The 19,449-nt window shown below is 34.3% G+C and overlaps 2 protein-coding genes across 17 annotated transcripts in view; one reads left to right on the top strand and one right to left on the bottom strand.

Annotated features, from left to right (window-relative positions):
- Nucleotides 1–8,197, bottom strand: part of LOC106878725 (potassium channel subfamily T member 2) — a 668,752-nt gene extending 660,555 nt beyond the window's left edge. For all 12 annotated transcript variants that reach the window (XM_089357587.1, XM_089357572.1, XM_089357576.1 and 9 more), the window contains exon 1: nt 7,889–8,197. The gene's annotated coding sequence lies outside the window, so the exon portion shown is untranslated. The remainder of the gene's footprint in view (nt 1–7,888) is intronic.
- Nucleotides 1–19,449, top strand: part of LOC106873822 (glycosaminoglycan xylosylkinase) — a 424,441-nt gene that overhangs the window by 308,390 nt on the left and 96,602 nt on the right. The gene's annotated exons all lie outside the window — the stretch shown is intronic.

Raw genomic sequence — 19,449 nt, 5'->3', positions numbered from 1 at the left:
TATATATATATATATATATATATATATATATATATATATAATCGTTGTCAGCATATCACAGGTCTGAGAAAGAAGCACACTCTAAAGCATAGAGCAGTAATGTATTTATAAGCGGTTAAGTATATGTCCAGTCATAGAGTGATCAATGGTTTCACAGCCATAAGGCACTTAGCCCTATGGACAACCTGTCAAACCCTAATGGCAAAGGGCATATACTTCTTCAAACTGGAGGTAGAATTCCATTTTACACACGTGCGCCCGCACACACAGAGGATTTTGTTAAAGACATAAACTATACTCTGATATGATTTGTGAGACTTGCAAATGTTGTTATTGTTTTAGATGTAGTCTATCATTGATCGAAGAAATTTGTGACCAAAGCATGCCAACCACGATCATCTTTTTTTTTGTTATTTTGTTCCTGATACAATGTATCTAAGACTATATCAAGTGAGAATTTCTTTTTTCTTTTTTTTAAGATCGAATGGTGTAGTAGAGGGAGGTTTGGTTGCTATATCTAATAGGTCAAAGAGGCTTCATTATAAGATTGTATGAAATAGCTCGCTATGTGAGTTTTTATATCTCTATGTATACAAGGCTTTTTTTACCTCTGTCTAATAGTAATATACTTGAGGATTCCTTCTTCTGAATTTGAACCAGTTATGAGTCTGCTCCAGATGTGTATTGATCTTTTTGATCTAAACTTTGTGGGATCATATATTGATAGTAATAGTGTTTATATTTTAAATTGATTCCTTACAGTTTATATGTTTTGCTTTAATACACATAAAAACACACACAGTTTTGTAACAATTCTTTGATAGTATTCTTTTTATATGACAAACAAGAACAATGCAGAATTCAGGTATATACCAATTTATATTATGGTAAATATGAGTGCTGTGTTATCTTACTATCTGCCTATTAATGGAATATGTACAGCTACACACACAACACACATTCTTGCACCTATGAACTCCACTCCTACATACACACATATACATATTGGTTTGTTGGCAGTCAGTTGATGCATGTCAGATATAATAAGACTCATGGATAGACTGGCAGGGAATCAACTATTTAAGCATAATTGTATGACTATCAGTAAGCAGATGAGGACTCTGAGCTATGAAAGTTGATGTATGTACACAACATCTAACTTTTTGTGTGTAATATTTGCTATTAGTGTTTGCAGGGCTGGCCCATATATAAAGGAAGACATGTAGGCATAAAAAATCACAGCAAGGGTAGTTAAATATACAGGGGAAATGAAAATGAATCCATACTGATCTGTTAAACATCCATATGTAAGAGAATAAAATGGAAGTTATAAATTGATGTAAACTGAAAGAGAAAGACAGGAAAAATATTTTTTGATTTTATATAAGTTATGATGATGAAAGAATAAAACTCCATTTTACAAAGAGATTGACATTTTGGGCAAATAACTCAATAATTGACCTTTAATTTTTGTTTCACTGAAATGTTTGCAAGTTTAATTTTTCTCTTTTAGATGTAACATTGGCCTCAGTTTCAGAAGTCATTAGAAAATATACAGTAATTCTTATGTGTAAGTCAAAAAGCAAACGTTATCACTGGAAGGTAGTCCTGCTTTTTAATGACACATGGAATCATCTGTATGTTCACTGAAAATCTAATAGTTATGAAAATTTCTAGTTTTGTTTAATTCATTTCATTAAATTCTAAAATATCAAATATTTGCCTGTGTGTTTATCAAAATTTAAGAAATGCTGCTGAAAAGTTATGGGTCCATATCTCATCACTGGTATTGCTGATACACAACTTAATTCTTAATCAAGAATTAAGTGGTGTATTAGATGGTTCAACCCTTATTAATTATTAATAAATACCACTTATAAATATCATTTACTGTTTCTTTGTATGAGCTCACCAAGTTCAATGGCAAGACACTCCAGCTGATAAACATGCACTAAACCTCTCAACAATATTCATCAATTTGACCATTGGATTACTCACAAACATCCATTCTCAGATGAATATTTCGCTTTATCATATGGAAATAATTTATGAAAATATGTATTTTCTTTGGAAGCATTAACATAATTTGTGAATCCATGAATATTACTTTGTTACAGGAAACAGTCTAAAAAAAACATATGTCACTGAAACCTATGAAGTGCATTGATATCTCATTAGATATAGTTGGAACTTTTGGTTATTTAGGTCACTCAAATAGTAATAGTAATGATTAAGATGTTATTTATCTTTAAATCAGTCCTGATCAAGGATAAACATGTATGGTTTGCTGGTAGTTATTGGAATGAACAGGTGCAATTCATAGACCCATTGTCCCAGATGTGAAGTGGTTTATTGTATGGTGAAGTGTGGCAGCACAAGCTTGTTTTCCTTTCTACTTTCAAGTTTTTTTTTTTTTTGTATGGTCTATGTTCTGATGGTAGCCTCAATAGAGACATAACTTATTTATAGTGTGTCAGTTGCTGTTGCTCTGCACTTATCTTTCATCATGTGCATCACAACAGTGTTTAGGTTATGCTCCTTGCATGTCCAGTTAATCTATTATATTAAGTATTTTGTTGTTTAGCTGATCTTTGAGCATCCTGTAATGATATGAAGTGTGCTTTTTTTGGCAACTTTTTCGTTTGTTATGGTTTAATCTGTAGCTTCTGTTAAATTTTTAAAAACAAGATACATTTTAACAAACTCTGATGACTTTATAATCATTCAATGTGTGTATACATCTTTTTGGGAATACCCTGTGCATGTGTACGTGTGTGTGTAATATATATATATATATATATATATATATATATATATATATATATATATATATATATATCTAAATGTATGTATATATAGACTGGTCAGTATACATGATGTTGACATAGATCAAAGAGTAAATATAAGGGATTTTTTTAACAGGAATACTGTTAGCAGAGCCCAGTTAACTGTCACATGTGAACATGGTGGGGACCTGAGAATCCACATATCAGGGAAGAAAGTTTCGATAATGTACCAGGAGTTTCAGTATGGAACAGCTTATCATCAAAAAGATTAATTGGACCATTCTTTTTCATGGTACTGTGACTGGTCCCATTTACTTGGAACTTGCAGCAACAATCTGTCCTGCCAAGCATTCAAGAGGACTTTGAAGATGTGGAGTTTATTTCCAGCAAGATGGGGTACCCTCACATGACCATAGTAATCCTTGATGGGATTTTGTCAAATTGGTGGATTGGACAAATAGATTCTGTAGAATGCCTTGCATATTCACTGGACATTGCACCCCTTGTCTTTTTCATGATGATACCTAAAAGAAGTTTACTGTATAAAACCATTACCAGTCTATGAATTTGGGGCAGTCATTGAATGAAAGTACACATCAATACTAAATGAATTGTTTTTTGATGTTTGTGATTCCATTGCTTTGTGTTATTAGCTGTACCTGGACCATAGTAGTCATCAGTTTGAAAACAGGTGTTCACAGAAAAAAAATAATAATTAAACTGTGTCTATAGATTCTGTTAAATTAAAAAAAAAAAAAAGATACATTTTAACAAACTCTAATGACTTTATAATCATTCAATGTGTGTATACATCTTTTTGGGAATACCCTGTGCATCTGTGTGTGTGTGTAATATATATATATATATATATATATAAATGTATGTATATTGGAAAAAAGTTACATGACTAAAATTTCTTTCACTAGTAAAGTAGCTTTATAGTTATTCTTTTGACTGTTTACAGAATTCAAAACTGATCATTATTCAAATATGAAAGGAGATTTTCCCATTATGTTTATTTTTTACTTTGATCATTTGGCTTGAAATCAATTGGTTTGCAACATTGATTTTCGTTTTCCCAGAAAAACAGGAAAATAAAGTCAAACACTGAAATAAACTGCTCAGGTATTATATTCAGTACTGTTAGTGGTATATAACAATTGAATAGTTAGATTAAGTAACATTGGTAGAGTGATAGAAGTATTCCTGAAGCTGTATGCAGTAATTAGGCCATGTTATGTTCTGAGTCTAAATCTCATCAAAATTAACTATGAATTTCATCCCCTAAGGTGGTGGTTCTCAACCTTTTTTTGCCTATGAACTCCTTTGATTCCTATTTTACTCTTCTGGACCCTAATAAGCATTCAATGTTTAAAAAAGACTCATTATATTTTTATAGTTAAATATTATTTGGAATTCTATTTAAAAATTGTTAGAATATTTTGTGTATTGTAGAAATATAACCAGTTTATTGCTGCATAAATTTTAGCAGCAAAATCTTATGTGAACCCCAAGGGCCATATGGACTCTGGCTGAGAACCACTGCCCTAAGGTGTAATAAAACCAGTACTAGTACCAGTACCAGTAATTCATTGAGATTGATTCAGATGACTGTGTCCTCTTCTTTACAATTGTTTGACCTAGTACTGAACATTGAAATCAATATTTAGCTCATATTTTCACAGTGATTTATCCTCTGCTGGCTTTAGGTGACAAATAGGATAGAGGAGAGATGTTGAATTACTGTACAAATTTGTTTTTATTTTGGTTTAGCACATTAGATAGTCTGTCATTTAGGTGGCATTACAGTAAACTTAATGTCTGTGAGAGGGAAAATTGATCTCATTGGAGAATCCTTGCAGTTTACTGTCTGACTATTATTGTAATTATACAAATCCAAGATTTATTGTGTAATTTTCTTCTGCTATTATCATGACTTCCACCACTGCTGTTGTTGTTATTGTCATCATCATCATCACCATTGTTGTGGCCACCACCACCACCACCACCACCACTTCCATTACTGTTGTAATCATTATTGTTGTTGTCACCACCATTATTACCATTGTCATCATCATCACTCTCTCTCTCTGTCATAGTCATCATTAACAGTAAGTACAGAAAACAACAACTGTTGTGCTTTGACCTAGTCCGCCCTGCTACTTGTTAACCTCCTATTGTGGCAGCCACCAAAATAGACCAATATATCAGACTACATTATTCTTATTGCTTGTACTTAACAACAGGTGTCACATCAATCAGAAGTTTATATTTTTAACAATGGGTGGGGAGGCATAGGCCCATGTTATGGATTGAAAATTGATATAGTTTTGCCCATCAAGAAATAATGAATTTGAGGAATTGTTCATCAATAAAAATGTTATCTGTACCTTCTTCAAAATTATATGAAGAGCCCAAAACTTTCATTGTTTTATTTATTTATTTAAAAAAAATTTTTTTTTTTTTCACTCCTTACACTATCTGAACTTACTGATCTCTTATAGGAACTGTCCCATATCAGGAGATTACAGTATTTGCACTAGTTTATCATCATCAGCATCATCATCATCATTACAGTACTAATTATATTAGTTTCAAATTTTGGCACAATGCCACCAATTTTAGGGAAAGGATAAGTCCACTATATCGACCGCAGTGCTCCACTAGTACTTATCAATCGCAAAAGGATGAAAGGCCTACTTGAACTTGGCAGAATGTATATATTGTCTACATTGGTTGACAACAGTACAGCTAAGGAACTGATTAACTTACACAACCTGTATTTTGTGCATTCATAAATATGAAAAACTAAAAATTATTGGCTATTGGAATACACACACACACACACACACATACACACACACGTACGTATATATGTATAAATATATAAGTATGTATGTGTGTATATATATACATATATATATAATCTCCAATTGTTCTCTTTCTCTCTATCTCTGCACACAAACACACACATGTTGTATACTACTGTTACAAAAAAATAATAGCTGTTGGATTCTACCTTGAAATGGACTCTGTAAGCCTTAAAATATTCATAAGTAGTGAGTAAACTCGAAGGAAAGTTTAATTTCAGAATGTGTTGCCTTTGTTTTAATTTAGTCAGTGGCTTTTTTCTTCTTTTTTTTTTTCTTTTTTCTTGTAAAATAGGTACTACTAAACTATTGGTTTCAAATTTTTGGCACATGGCACATGGAAGTGTTGCTAAGCATTTTGCCTGGTGTGCTAACAATACTGCCAGATCACCGTCTTAGGTGCTAGTAAAATATCGGCTTAAAATTTTGGCTCAAAGCCAGCAATGTCAGGGGTGGGCTAAGCCAATTAGATTGACCCCCCCAGTGCTCAACTGGTTCTTATTTTATCAACCCCAAAATGATGAAAGACAGAGTCGACCCTGGTGGCATTTAAACTCAGATCATAAAGATGGACAAAATACTGCTAAGCATTTTTCCCTGTGTGCTAACAATTCTACCCAATCGCTGCCTTCAGGTGCTCATAAAATATTGAGATTAGAAATCAAAAGTTCTAATTCATACATATTTAAAGTGAAAAACTGCCCCAAGATATTCAGAACATTAAACAATATTGCCAATTTATCAATAAAACTAAATTTTTTTATATAATTCTTCATTTTCCAATTTATATTGAAATCCCATTTTGTATAAGAATTATGAATGAAGGGCTAGTGTGTGTCTGTATATATATATATATATATATATACACACATATATGTATGTGTGTGTGTGTGTGTGTGTGTGTATGTGTATCATTGTATCGCCCAGTATTGGATGTTGTTATACACTGATGATCACAGTATGCTTTCTTGTATTGTTGTCACTTTTGAATGATGTCATCCTCACTGGCTAGGTCAGCAGACCAATACTCTCCCTGAATGAACCCCAGTCCATCACAGAGTTAGCCATTTACATCTGAGAATTGAAACCTTGATATCTTATGATTTTTATTGCAACACCCTAACCACTAGGCCATGTACCTTCAGGCATGTATATATGTATGCATGTATGTACATATGTGTGTATATATATATATATATGTGTGTGTGTGTGTGTGTGTTATTTGAGAGACATATTATTTTAGGAGTACTATTATTCGACAACTACAAAAACTAATAGCAAATCTGAATAATCTACATTACTTATGAAAGAAAATTAGTTTTTGAAAACTGATTATTTGATGCTTTTGCATAAAAATGTTTTAATTGCAAATATTTATTTATAAATCCCAATAGCCACATACATTTTTGTCAAGATGAGTGAATAAGCCAACTTTTGATTCCTGGTTTAGAAGCGTATTCAAGTGGTTCACTCACTAACGCATTACAACCTCTGGCTCAAAGATCTCTTGCCCCCTCACCCTGCCTGTTCTATCACTTTTACAAGATTCTTTATTTCACTGAACTACAATGCCCACCCATTCTCATCTAACACATTTGTTGTATGTTCTTCTCTTGTCACCTATATTCTGGTCCCCTCTCTTACACATACTCACATTAAGTACTGGTCAGTCTTCCTCTTTAGAACTTATCTATCTAGAATTCCCTTCCTTGCTGACCAATTTCAGCACATTTCCCTTGCCATCCTCCAAGGCAACGCCTTTTCCATTTCATCTGTGGGACCATGAGGTGGTCTAAAACTAACTACCAAGTGGTAAGAAATCATAGTGGCTATGTAAGCATTTCACACCTCTGCTTGACTTTTCAAAAATGTAGTGGACCATGGGTTTCAGAGACAAAGAACAGATGCTTAGACCATTATAAATTTCAGAGGACCCATGGAGGTCCAATAGATTTTCTAATCCTCCTGGTTAAAATATTTTAAAAAATACACAAAAAAGAGGTGTCATCAGTACACAATATCATTCCCATTTCCCCATATATATGCATAGGGCAATATGTATGTATGAGTGTGTGTGTGTGAGAGAGAGAGAGAGAGAGAGAGAGAGAGAGAGAGTAACTTTTGTATCTTAGTAACAAATCAGTATCACAAAAAGATTATGCATTTTTTTCTTACTCCTTGAAATCTCAAAAGATAAAAATAAAAAAGTGAATAATTAAGTAGAAAACTTACCAAACTTCCAAGAATTACCAACAATATATAAATCCAAATGTTATAGAGTAAACGAAAATTTCACACTTTAGAATTTTTGTAAATGCTGTTTAATTCTTTATATCATAAGCAGTAGTATGGAACAATATTCTAGTAAGTTAGTGATACATGTTTCCATCTCTATAATTATATATTACATAAATATATTTTGTATATGTATATATATCACAAACACATATATATATTGATAGATAAATAAACAGAAAGATATTATATATGAATAAAAGTTAAACACGTGTGCACAATGATAGCGTGAGATATATATTGACTGATTCTACTTGTTTCTGTTTTGGAATAGTGGGTTTACTACTCCAAATAACAAATCAATGTCAGACTATAAGTAGTTAGAATGTAGTTCACTTTCTTGTAGCTTTTGTTGTATACAGGTACATGTGTGTGTGGTGTCGTGTATGTATATATATATATATATATATATATATATATATATATATATATATATATATATATATATATATATACACACACACATACATATATGCATACACACACACATACACACATACACACATGTGTTTGTGTAAAGGGAGGGAGATTGATGTATGCAGTGTTCAGTGCTTCATTTGTTTTGTTTTTGTTTGTTGTGCTATCTCATTTCTGTGTTGACTGGTATAAAGTTACTTGCTGCCTCATAGGTTGATGTAGTTACAATGGCAGCAGTAGTAGTAGTATTTAGTTAGTTAGAGCTGGCCAGTTGATAGAGTTGATAGCAGGAGACTTTTTTATTCCTCCTCTAGTAATAGTGCCATTCAAAGAATCTCTGGGTGGAATTCTTAATATCTTAATTAAACACTATGATATTTATAAGTGCTCATGCGTGTGCACACATTTATACACATGTATGTATATGAGTGTATAAATATGTGTGTGTGTATGTGTGTGTACCATGTATATTTATTATACATATATTTATGTGTATGTATATATATATATATATATATATATATATATATATATATATATATATGCATGCATGTGTGCATATATATATATATGGGATGGCTGCAGTCAAATGACTGAAATAAGTAAAAGAATAAAAGAATTATACATATATTCATGTATTCACATATGTGTGCGTGTATGTGTATGTGTGTATATATATATGTGTGTGTGTGTGTATAGATATTGACACACACAGGCATATATATGTGCGTTTGTATATTCAATACACGCACTGTCACACATACATCATTATTATCAGTTTGTGTTTGCTTTCCATATGTTGAACAAGTCATCACGATCTCGGTTTGTTATTATTGGGAGCTGGGGGTCACTATACATTTTATTTCTGTTTCATTAGTGACTTGGTTTCTATGGCCAATTGTCCTTCTTATCACCAACCACTTTACAGAGTGTACTGGGGGCATTTCATCATGAGACAAGAACTAGTGAGTTTGTCATGTCCTTGATAAGACCAGACTAAAGTGTCCTCTCAAACTTATGACTTTTGTCACTTATCTGCAAGCCACTTTACGGAGTATACTGGGTGCATTTTATCATGGCACCAGCGCAAGTGGGGATGTCTTTATGCACCTTAAGAATAAAGAGTCCTTATTTCTCAAAGTAGTATAACTGAGAAGGTGGATAGAAAACATTAATGAGTGAAGAACCAAGATGAGTAAATGAAGGATGCAAGATTTAGCTAAGAAAAAAGGGTTTCTAATAGGAAGAGTAGGTGATTGGTAGCAATAACAATTGGCCAAGAGAGAGTGAGTGATGACTGGCAGTCCAGAAAGTGTTAAGGTAGAATATATTGGGCACAGATGTGGTGCAATTCTTATACAGGAGCCTTCGCTTAAGCAAGATGCAGAGTGATAATGACAAAAGTAGATGGGGACTGAAGACACGTAAGTACTGCCCATCATCATATGGGTAGCATGAATGATAGAGCAATAAATTACAAGGAGATGAGAGGATGTTAAGGATGTGAGTGAGGTAGCAGTAAGGAATCACTTCGCAGTGAAAAATGTGTCTGGACCAATTCATTACTTCAAATGGAGAATACTTTGAAGTGATAAAAGTGCAAACATGTAAAACCAAATGCATAAGATAATGTCTGTGTGAGTCACTACTCAAAGTTTCTTATACCTATTCCTCTAGTGACTGAATATCCATACCTAGAATTTGCTTTAAATTTACATAGATTGAGTGGATTTATTTGAATTAGCTAACAGTTGGAGACAACGTTTGCTGGGGTCTCTTGGATTTGAATGGTCTGATTAATAGTTAAGAGAGGAGAAAAGAGGAGACAAAAAAAAGAATCAAGTAAGAACAAAAGATGGGAGTAAGAGTTAAAAAAGGTGGGGGTGGAGAGTGTGAAGCAAAACAAAAGAAATAGAAAAAGCAAAGGTTGAAATAGAGCAGTAGTATTTACATTCTTAATTCACCCATAGTGAGGCTTCTTTTGGATTGATTACAGTTTTCTGCTTTACAACATGGTGTTGTGCATAAAATATAGTTTATATATATTTTCACACACACACACATGTATGTGTGCATATGTCTATGTGTGAATGTGTCTGTAAATACATGCAGACTCATACATATATATATATATATATATATATATATATATATATATATATATATATATATAGAAATATATATATATATATATATATATGACACACACACATACATGTTCATGGTTTTGTGTAAATTTATTGAAAATAGTTGAATGGAAAACAATACATCTAAGTAACCATTGTTTGAGTCAACAGTTAATCAATTTAGCACAAATATTCAGCATATGGAATTTAGGTTAAAGTAGGGAAGGTTATGTAGTCATCCCTTATAAAAAAATTATCATCGTTTTCTTTTAATTCATGGTAAGAAGTCTGTTTCTCAACCACATGGTTTTTGGGTTCAGTCCCACTGTGTGACATCTTGAGCAAGTATCTTCTACTACAGCCTCAGGTCAACCAAAGCCTTGTGAATGGATTTGGTTGATGGAAACTAAAAGAATCCCATTGCATATGTGAATATGTACATATATGTGTGTTTGAGTTTGTCCCCACTACCACCATTTGGCAACCAGTGTTGGTTTGTTTCTGTCTTCATAACTTTGCAGTTCAGCTAAAGAGACAGATAGAATAAGTACCTGGCTTTGCAAAAATAACTACTGGGTTCAATTTGTTCAACTAAACCCTTCAAGACAGTGCTCCAGCATGGCAGCAGCCCAGTGACTGAAACAAGCAAAAGATATCTGTGTGCACATTTTATGTTGATGTTTAGAGTCTGAAAAACCAGTATAGTTTATGTTAATATCCCTCTGTGGCTTTTATTACAGTTGGTTTGAAATTTGATGTTTTTCAGTTAATATTTGAAAATGGCAATAAAACTTTTATTATATGAGGCAGCGATCTGGCATAATCATTTGCACAACGGGCAAAATTTCATCCTTTTGGGGTCAACAGGATAAGTATCAGTTGATCAGTGGGGTTGATGTAATCAACTTTTCTCCTCCCCTGAATTTGCTGGCTTTATGCCAAAATTAGAAATTATTATTTGGGAAAATTAGCCATTCAGCAAAATTTGTAAAAGAAAAAGTGTTTAAATCTCATGTTAAATATTCTTTATTGCTGTTCACTTGAAATCATTCACTATTTTTAAAGCTTTCATTAAGTGGTTTGTTTTCGTTTTTTTCAATTTAGTAAAAGAAATTATCTTAATATTGAGCAATTGTTACTACTGTAATTTATTTTGTAGTTAACTGTTTATAATAAATTAGCAGAGATACCCGGCATTGCTCAGGATCAAAATAGCATAGTTTGTATATATATATTACAGTTATGTTGAAACAGGTGATACAGGAAAATGAAGCATTGACAACAAAACATTTGTGGAGTAAATGACGGGCTAATTTGACTAAGTCACATGTCAGGCATCTATCTGGAGGAATCCAGGCCCTAACCTGCCATGGAAAATTGGGATTGGTAGGTAAGTGATTTTTGAATGCACCGCAATGCTGTCAGTGGATATACTCTCCTTTGCAGCAGTTGGCACTTCATCTAACTTAACCCATCGTATGGTTAACAGTCAAATGAATGTAGGTGTAATGGAAATATTGTACGTAAATGGGTACATTCCACAAATGGGCTACAATGGGAAACAACAATGGGGAAGTGAACTGTTGAAATGTTGCAGAAGTGAAGGGTTGACATTGGATTGCTGGTGTGGCTGTAGAATGAGAAACATAAACTGAGCTACACACACACACACACACACACACACACACTCAGAAACATAGACATTCATATACAAAATGTGACAACACTCACATACAGTAAGACGGACACACACAGACATACATAGCTTTTCACCTCATTGTTTTTTTTCAGTCATCAACACACTCATACACTCATACACAAAATGTGACATCATCATCGTTGTGGTATAAAATGTCCTGTACTATAGTTGACCATAAAAAGATTATCTCTCTAAAATGTTATATTGTTTTAATCGAAATAAAAAAAATTACATGTTGACACTTGGGGGCAGTGTAAAATTTGATTTGATTTGGTTGAGCTGTTTAAGAATGCATAGGTAACAGAGAGACAAAAAATTTTAGAGACACACACAAACATACATTCATTCGTTTCAGTTGTTACATATGTATATGTATGTGTAGATGTGTGTGTGTGTGTGTTTAATAATGTATCTAATGTGGAAACACACACACACACACACACACAGACAAATACACACTCATACACTTACAAACATACACCTCATGTACAAAATGTGACATTGTCATCAAGCCATTTGAGAATGCATAGGGCAGACAGACACAAAGAATGCATGTCAGTCATCACATATGTATATGTATGTATAAATGTGTGTGTGTGTTTAATGACATATCTAACATGAAACACACACACACACACACTTATATGCAAAATATGACGTCGTCATTGTCATCGTGGTATAAAATGTCCTATAGTATAGTTGACTATAGAAAAATTATCTCTATAAAATGTTATATTGTTTTAATCAAAGTAGAAAAAAAAATATGTTGACATTTGTGTGGTGTAATACTATTACTTTGTAAAATTTGATTTGATTTGGTTGAGCCTTTTGAGAATGCATAGTGAACAGACAGGCAAAGAATTATATATAGATTGTATTTTGACCAACTACTCATATTCTTATACATATACATACCCACACATATACACACATACATACTCACGCACATATACTTTTTACCTTTTACTTGGTTCAGTCATTTGACTGTGGCCATACTGCAGCACTTCCTTGAAGTGTTTAGTCAAACAGGTTGACCTCAGTACTTATTTTTAAGTTTGGTACTTACTATATTGACCTCTTTCACAGAACTGCTAAGCTATGGGGACATAAACAAGCCAACACTAGCTATCAGTGGTGAGAGGCAAATATAAATACAAAGACTCACACACACATACATATATACATGCATACGTACGATGGGCTTCCACAAAGTTTCCATCTACTATATTCACTCACAAGGAACTGGTTGTCCCAGCGCTTTAGTAGAAGACACTTGCCGGAGGTGCTGCACTGTTAGACTGAACCCAAAACCATATAGCTGCATAGCGGTTGTCAAGGAGTGGTGGGGTATAAACAGACACACTCACTTTCCCAAAGTATCACACTGTGGGACTGAACCTGATACTATGTGGTTGGGGATCAAGCTTCTTAACCACACAACAACAATTACACTATATATATTATATACATACATGAATACACACATATATTTGCATACACATTTATATGTATTGTGTGTGTGCGTGCACGCACAGGGTGCTCAGGCTAAATTTGACAATTTTTTGTCATTGTTTTTGAAGATCAGCTTCATGTATCAGTGAACAATCAATAGCATTGGAGAGCATAACAATTAAAATTGTAGTTGAGCAAAAGTTAGATGACTGTAAGCCATCTGAATACTAGAAAAGAGTTAACTGTATCATGATGATCCAAGGTATCAAAATGCTAATATCATGACTGCTGTTCAATGCTCTATGAACACTGTAAAGGTTATAAGATGTGGCATAGATAGCTGTGGCTAATAGAAATGGACACATTAGGTGTTCTAACTATGTCAGCATGCTGGAATTCGCTCAACAACTAACTGCAGGACAAGGTGATGGAAGATTCAAATAAAGGAATACAGGCTTTGATGAGAGAGATAGGTGTTGGAATCACCACAATGTAGTTGGCTCGGAATGAGGACCTTCATTACCAATCATACAAGAGTTGCAAGAGACAAGTTCTGACAGTCGATGTTAGGGAGCTCTGCTTGACAAAGACAGAGAAGTTCCTGAACAAGCTTATGCATCCTGTTGAGCCAGGGGTGATCAGATTCTTCTTAGATGAAAAGAACTTTTGTCAGGATCAGTTGCATAACACCCAGAACAACATGTGACTTGCCTACAATCCATGTGATGTCCTACATAGCATGAAAACCAAATTCCCCCAAACTGTGATGGGTTTTGGGTGTATCTCCAGTGAGGATGACGTCATGCTGGCCCACATCTTTGGAAAGGGCCTTGGGCTCAATTCAGATGGCTATGTGAAGCCACTGGAGACTGGTCAAACCCTGGCTGGAGAGGGTTGCTGCAGGAAGGCCATATGTGTGGCAGAAGAATTCAGCTCTTTGCCATACTTCCATAAAGAGTCAGAAGTGTTTGTCAGAGAATTTCTATACTTCACTGGTCCAAATTTCTGACCTTCTAAATCCCCCAGTTGTAATTCCATGAATTACTATGCATGGGACATAGTTGAGAAAGACACCAACTGGTCTGTCTGTAATATCAAGGCCAAGCTGGTGGTCCAAATCATGGAGGTGTTTGGAGATCTTCCCAGCGACACAATGAGGAACACATGTGCCAGGTTCCAGAGTTATTTTGAGGAAGCTGAGGACTACTACTTTAAGTAAATTGTTTTCTCCAAGTCATGATCTAGTTGATATTTTTTGAGTTTTTAAAATACTTTTATCTTAGGATGAGATATTCTGCTTTCTTTTCCTTTTATGCAAACTGTCAAATTTAACCTGAACACCCTTATATATGAATGTATATTTGTTTTCTCTTTTGTATGAAATTCTTTTCCTTTTTTTTTTTCATACAGTTCCTTGTAGTTTGTCTGGAATAGTAAAATTTTTGATTTCATCATCAAAAACTCATACAAAAGCATACAAAAGAATTTGATAAAAAATAGAAATGTTGTGTTTTTAGTACATTCCTGAAAGAAACAGCATATATGTAGATATACTTAATGTGTGTGTGTGTGTGTGCATGCATGCATACTTACATGTATGTATCTTTTGTTGATGTATATCAACGAAAGATATAAATATAATCAAGAAAACAGGAAAATTGATGCTTTACAAACAAAAGCTCTTGAGAAATTTGTTTTGTCAGATATACAGTGAACTAGTGACTGGCCCATTGGAAATCCATAACCCACAAAATTATTGTTTACCAATTGTAAAATAGTGAAAGCTGGCAAACTGCTGCCTGGACAGTTTTGAGGGAACTTAGTAACAATAGCTCTTCCACAGTGATCTATACTCTGGATAAACCACTAGCCAGAACTTAGATACCTAATTTCAAGACTTTTCGCTGTGTTTTGATAAAGTCAGAGCTTTGAAATAACACCAAACTTGACAACGATTCTTTCTTCAACCACAAAATAGTAGATAGCCTGTTGATCTGGCCTGGCTCATTAACCATAGTGGAGGCTCAAAAATGTTCAGAAATACCAAGTTACGAGGTCCAGAGAATATTCCAGCCATCATCTGGAAGGGTTCATTCTTTCACAAATATTTGTGAGTAATCTGTAATCAGGTTTTTAAAGGAAACAAATAAACAGTCTCCTCAAAGTCTTCAATTATTCCACTACCAAAGAATGGTGATTCTTACCTGCATCAGAGCTACAAAGGAATTACACTTTTACTGCTAGTCTTCAACATCTACAACTGTATGCTATTTAATAGAATTTCCTTTCGTATTCATCCTATTCTGCAGCAGAGTCAAAACAACTTTCACAAACACAGATCAACACTATCACAGATCCTTGTTATTAGAAAAATCATAGTAACATTCAGAAAATCCAAATATCACTTGTATTTGTGCTTTTCTCTAAAATGCTTGCAGGGCTGTAGCCAGGCTGACGCAGAAGAGGCAGTTGCCACCTCTGATTTTCCTTAACTGATGATAAAAGTGAGCTTAGTATTGAAAATTATGGGATGTTAAAATATTTGTTTTTGTGTTATTTTGATTTTATCAAGGAGTTGACAATAAATAATAATGACTTTAGATAGTAAATTTAGTTTTAGGCTAATATAATGAATGATCTTTCACAGTGGTAGATAAAGCATGTAAAGTGACTACTTATTGAATGTTCTCTCACACTTCCTGACCCCAAGTATTTTGGCCATTTGGCTGTAGGCTATTTTTAGACATGACTGTCTGCCTGCCTGGGAATGCCTGTGAGATCACACACCTTATAGTAGGGTGAGGAAGAGAGGTTTTGGATTGCAACCATTTGCTCAACATCACACTTAACAGGATGTATACTTGGAAGGACCCTCCTTGTAAACATGCAAAAATATGCGATTATTTCAAACGAGTACCATCAAACATGTAAGTATCCTTAACATACTGAAAAAGGGTAAAACAAGCTGTTTCCTTTAAAACCTGGACTGTGTTCCTCCTCTGTGGCCTTTTGTCAGCAGAGCTTATCTATTACTGACCTATCCATCGTCTGTTCATCAACTTTTTCTATAAATGACTTCTCTCAAACTGTTGGCCCAAATGGGACCAGATTTTTATTATAGTACCAGTCTTGGTCCTCTATGTAGTTTGTTTAACTTGTGCTGATTCAGCAACTGTTTACCATTCTTTGAACAAATTACTTAACAATCTTCTCTGAAACTATTGGGCCTAATGTTAGAAAAATTTACTGGGGTGTTCCTTGGGTAGTCCCCTACAAAGTTAATTGATATTTTATTAATTGGATGATTTTTTATTTAATAGAAAATCTATTTAATAGAAAACACATAAGGACTTTTCATTTCCAATATGTTTTCCATGATATTTCCCAGTTAGAATCATCACGACAAATGCCAAATGACAGTGAGAGGTTTACAGTACCTCTTCAGTTTCGCTCACAGATTTTAAAATTATTTTTTTTTAACTAAGCAGTTTGAAACTTCGTATACTGATTTAATTTCTCATGCTGAACACAGTTTACTTTCAACATTTTTGACAAAATTTCATATTTTAGAAGTTATTTCATGTTAAAGTTGTCATATTTGGGTAATTTTAATCAATCAACAACGTGTATTCAGCTGAAGAAAGCTACTGCTGTTTGCAATAGTAATCAAAGAGCAACAACTTCTGGGTCATCTCTACTCAATGTCACCACACTGTTCTACTTCACTTTTGTTTACTGCCTGTGTTGCATATTACATGCTTTTCTTGTTTTTGGTTCTCGCGTCAGAGCAACCAGTAAACATTGAAGAATCAACACCAAGAAGGAAGAAATATTATTTACATATATTATTCACTTGCCTGACATGTAGTTAGAGATACAGCAGTAACTGTAGTAGCAGTGACAACAAGTTCGTTCTCTGGTTGGTAGTTGATAGTGTAGAAGTTACAGTCTGCCAGTAGAAAGGGAAAGAGTAAGGAATGCATGGAGCTGACTAGAAAGGATAAAAGTGGCATCATCTTTCTTCTTGGGCGAAGGGAAAGTGTTGCTCCTAGGTCTTAGCTGACACAAAAGAGAAGCTTTCGGCTGCAAGAAAGATGATGTCACCTTTATCCTTTCTTCCTTTCTAGTCAGCATCACGCATTCCTTACTCTTTCTCTTTCTACTGACAGACAACATCTTCAACACTATCAACTACCAACCAGCAAACGAACTTGTCACTGCCACTAGAATTATTGCTGCATCTCTAACTACATGTTGGGAAAATGAATAAATATATGTAAATAATATTTTTATACCTGAAACTAGTAATACCAGCAATGAGTCTCTGACATCTAGCATCTCAACACTACAAATACAAACCATCTCAAAAAGTCAAGCATCTATAGGGAACAATGAGTGTAAGATCATTCTTCAGCAGAATTGGAAGCCACCAAAGCAGTTTACACACCCAAAGAATCACCAGAACAGAAGGTATTCTCCAACATGGGAAGAAAAGTTTCCATGGTTTAGGTATTCTAAGTCACTGGATGCTGTTTTTGGTTCAGTGTGTATTTGCTTTGCTGCCCAAGATATGAGCAATCCTGAATTTGTAACCAAACCATTCCAGGATTGGAAGAATGCTTGTGGTCTCTACCTCGTCATGAAAAGTCAGAACCCATTAAGGAGCAATGAAAATGGTTGATGAATTTTTGATGATATGCCAAGAAGAAAAGAAATCAATCACAGAACATCTTTCATATGCTCAGCGAATTGAAAAAAACAGATTAGCTCATTTATACATTCTTGATGTAATCACTTCCCTTGCAAAAAGAGGAATTTCACTCAGAGGAAGCTGGTCCAAAGAGAATGAGGAAGACAGTAATTTCAACTTTTTTATTAAGGGGAAAGCAAATCCTCAATTTGCAGCCTTTCTGGAAAATGCACCAAAGAATGCCACATATTCATCTCTTGTTCTCCAGAATCAACTGATTGAATGTCTTGCAAAGGCCATCAGGAGGCAAATCATTAATGAAGCCATGAAGGCTGACTATTTCAGTATCATGGCTGATGAAAGTTGTGATGCATTCACAATGGAGCAACTATCAGTTTGTATACATTATATCAGGATCAAAGATGGTGAGGAACCAAAGAGGTAACTGAAGATTTTCTTGGATTTATACAGCTTGGGCAGACAAATTCCCAATCAATCACTGAGGCACTGGTGACCAACCTGAGGAAGTGGAATGTTGATTTAAGCTAGTGGAGAGGAAAAGGCTTTGATGGAGCACCTGTGATGGCTGGTGATGTCTGTGGTGTGTCAAGACTCATAAAAGACACTCTTCCACAAGCAAAATATTTCACCCTTGCAGAAACCATTGCCTCAACCTTGTAGTGGTTAGTTCCTGCCAAGATGTTCCTGCTATTAGAAATTTCATGAGTACATTCAGGGATATGAGCTTTTTTCTCAACAATAGCCACCAAAGAAAATTGATCTTGAAATCCAAAGTTACCCGGAAGGGACTAATTGGATTGTTGAGTGATCTTGAGGTACATACAGAAGAGCTATTTATTGCCTCTAACATGAGGCAAGGCATACCAACTCTCTGTGAAATGAGATGGTTGTCAAGAGTTGACTCACTTAGTACTTTGCTTGTTAAATGTGATCAAGTTAAAGATGCTCTTGAAGAAATAAGTATAATGTCTTCTGTCAAATCAAAGTCAGATTCCCAGGCATATTTGAAAAGAATGAGTGAGTCTGGATTTATAATGACAGGAGTCATCATCCAGTATGTCCTGGGATACATCAGACCAATTTCTGTTGCTTT

This window comes from Octopus bimaculoides, chromosome 1 (genome assembly GCF_046866305.1).
Source record: "Octopus bimaculoides isolate indiv1 chromosome 1, ASM4686630v1, whole genome shotgun sequence".
Classification (NCBI taxonomy): Eukaryota; Metazoa; Mollusca; class Cephalopoda; order Octopoda; family Octopodidae; genus Octopus; species Octopus bimaculoides.
This window is presented reverse-complemented; position numbering and strand designations above follow the sequence as displayed.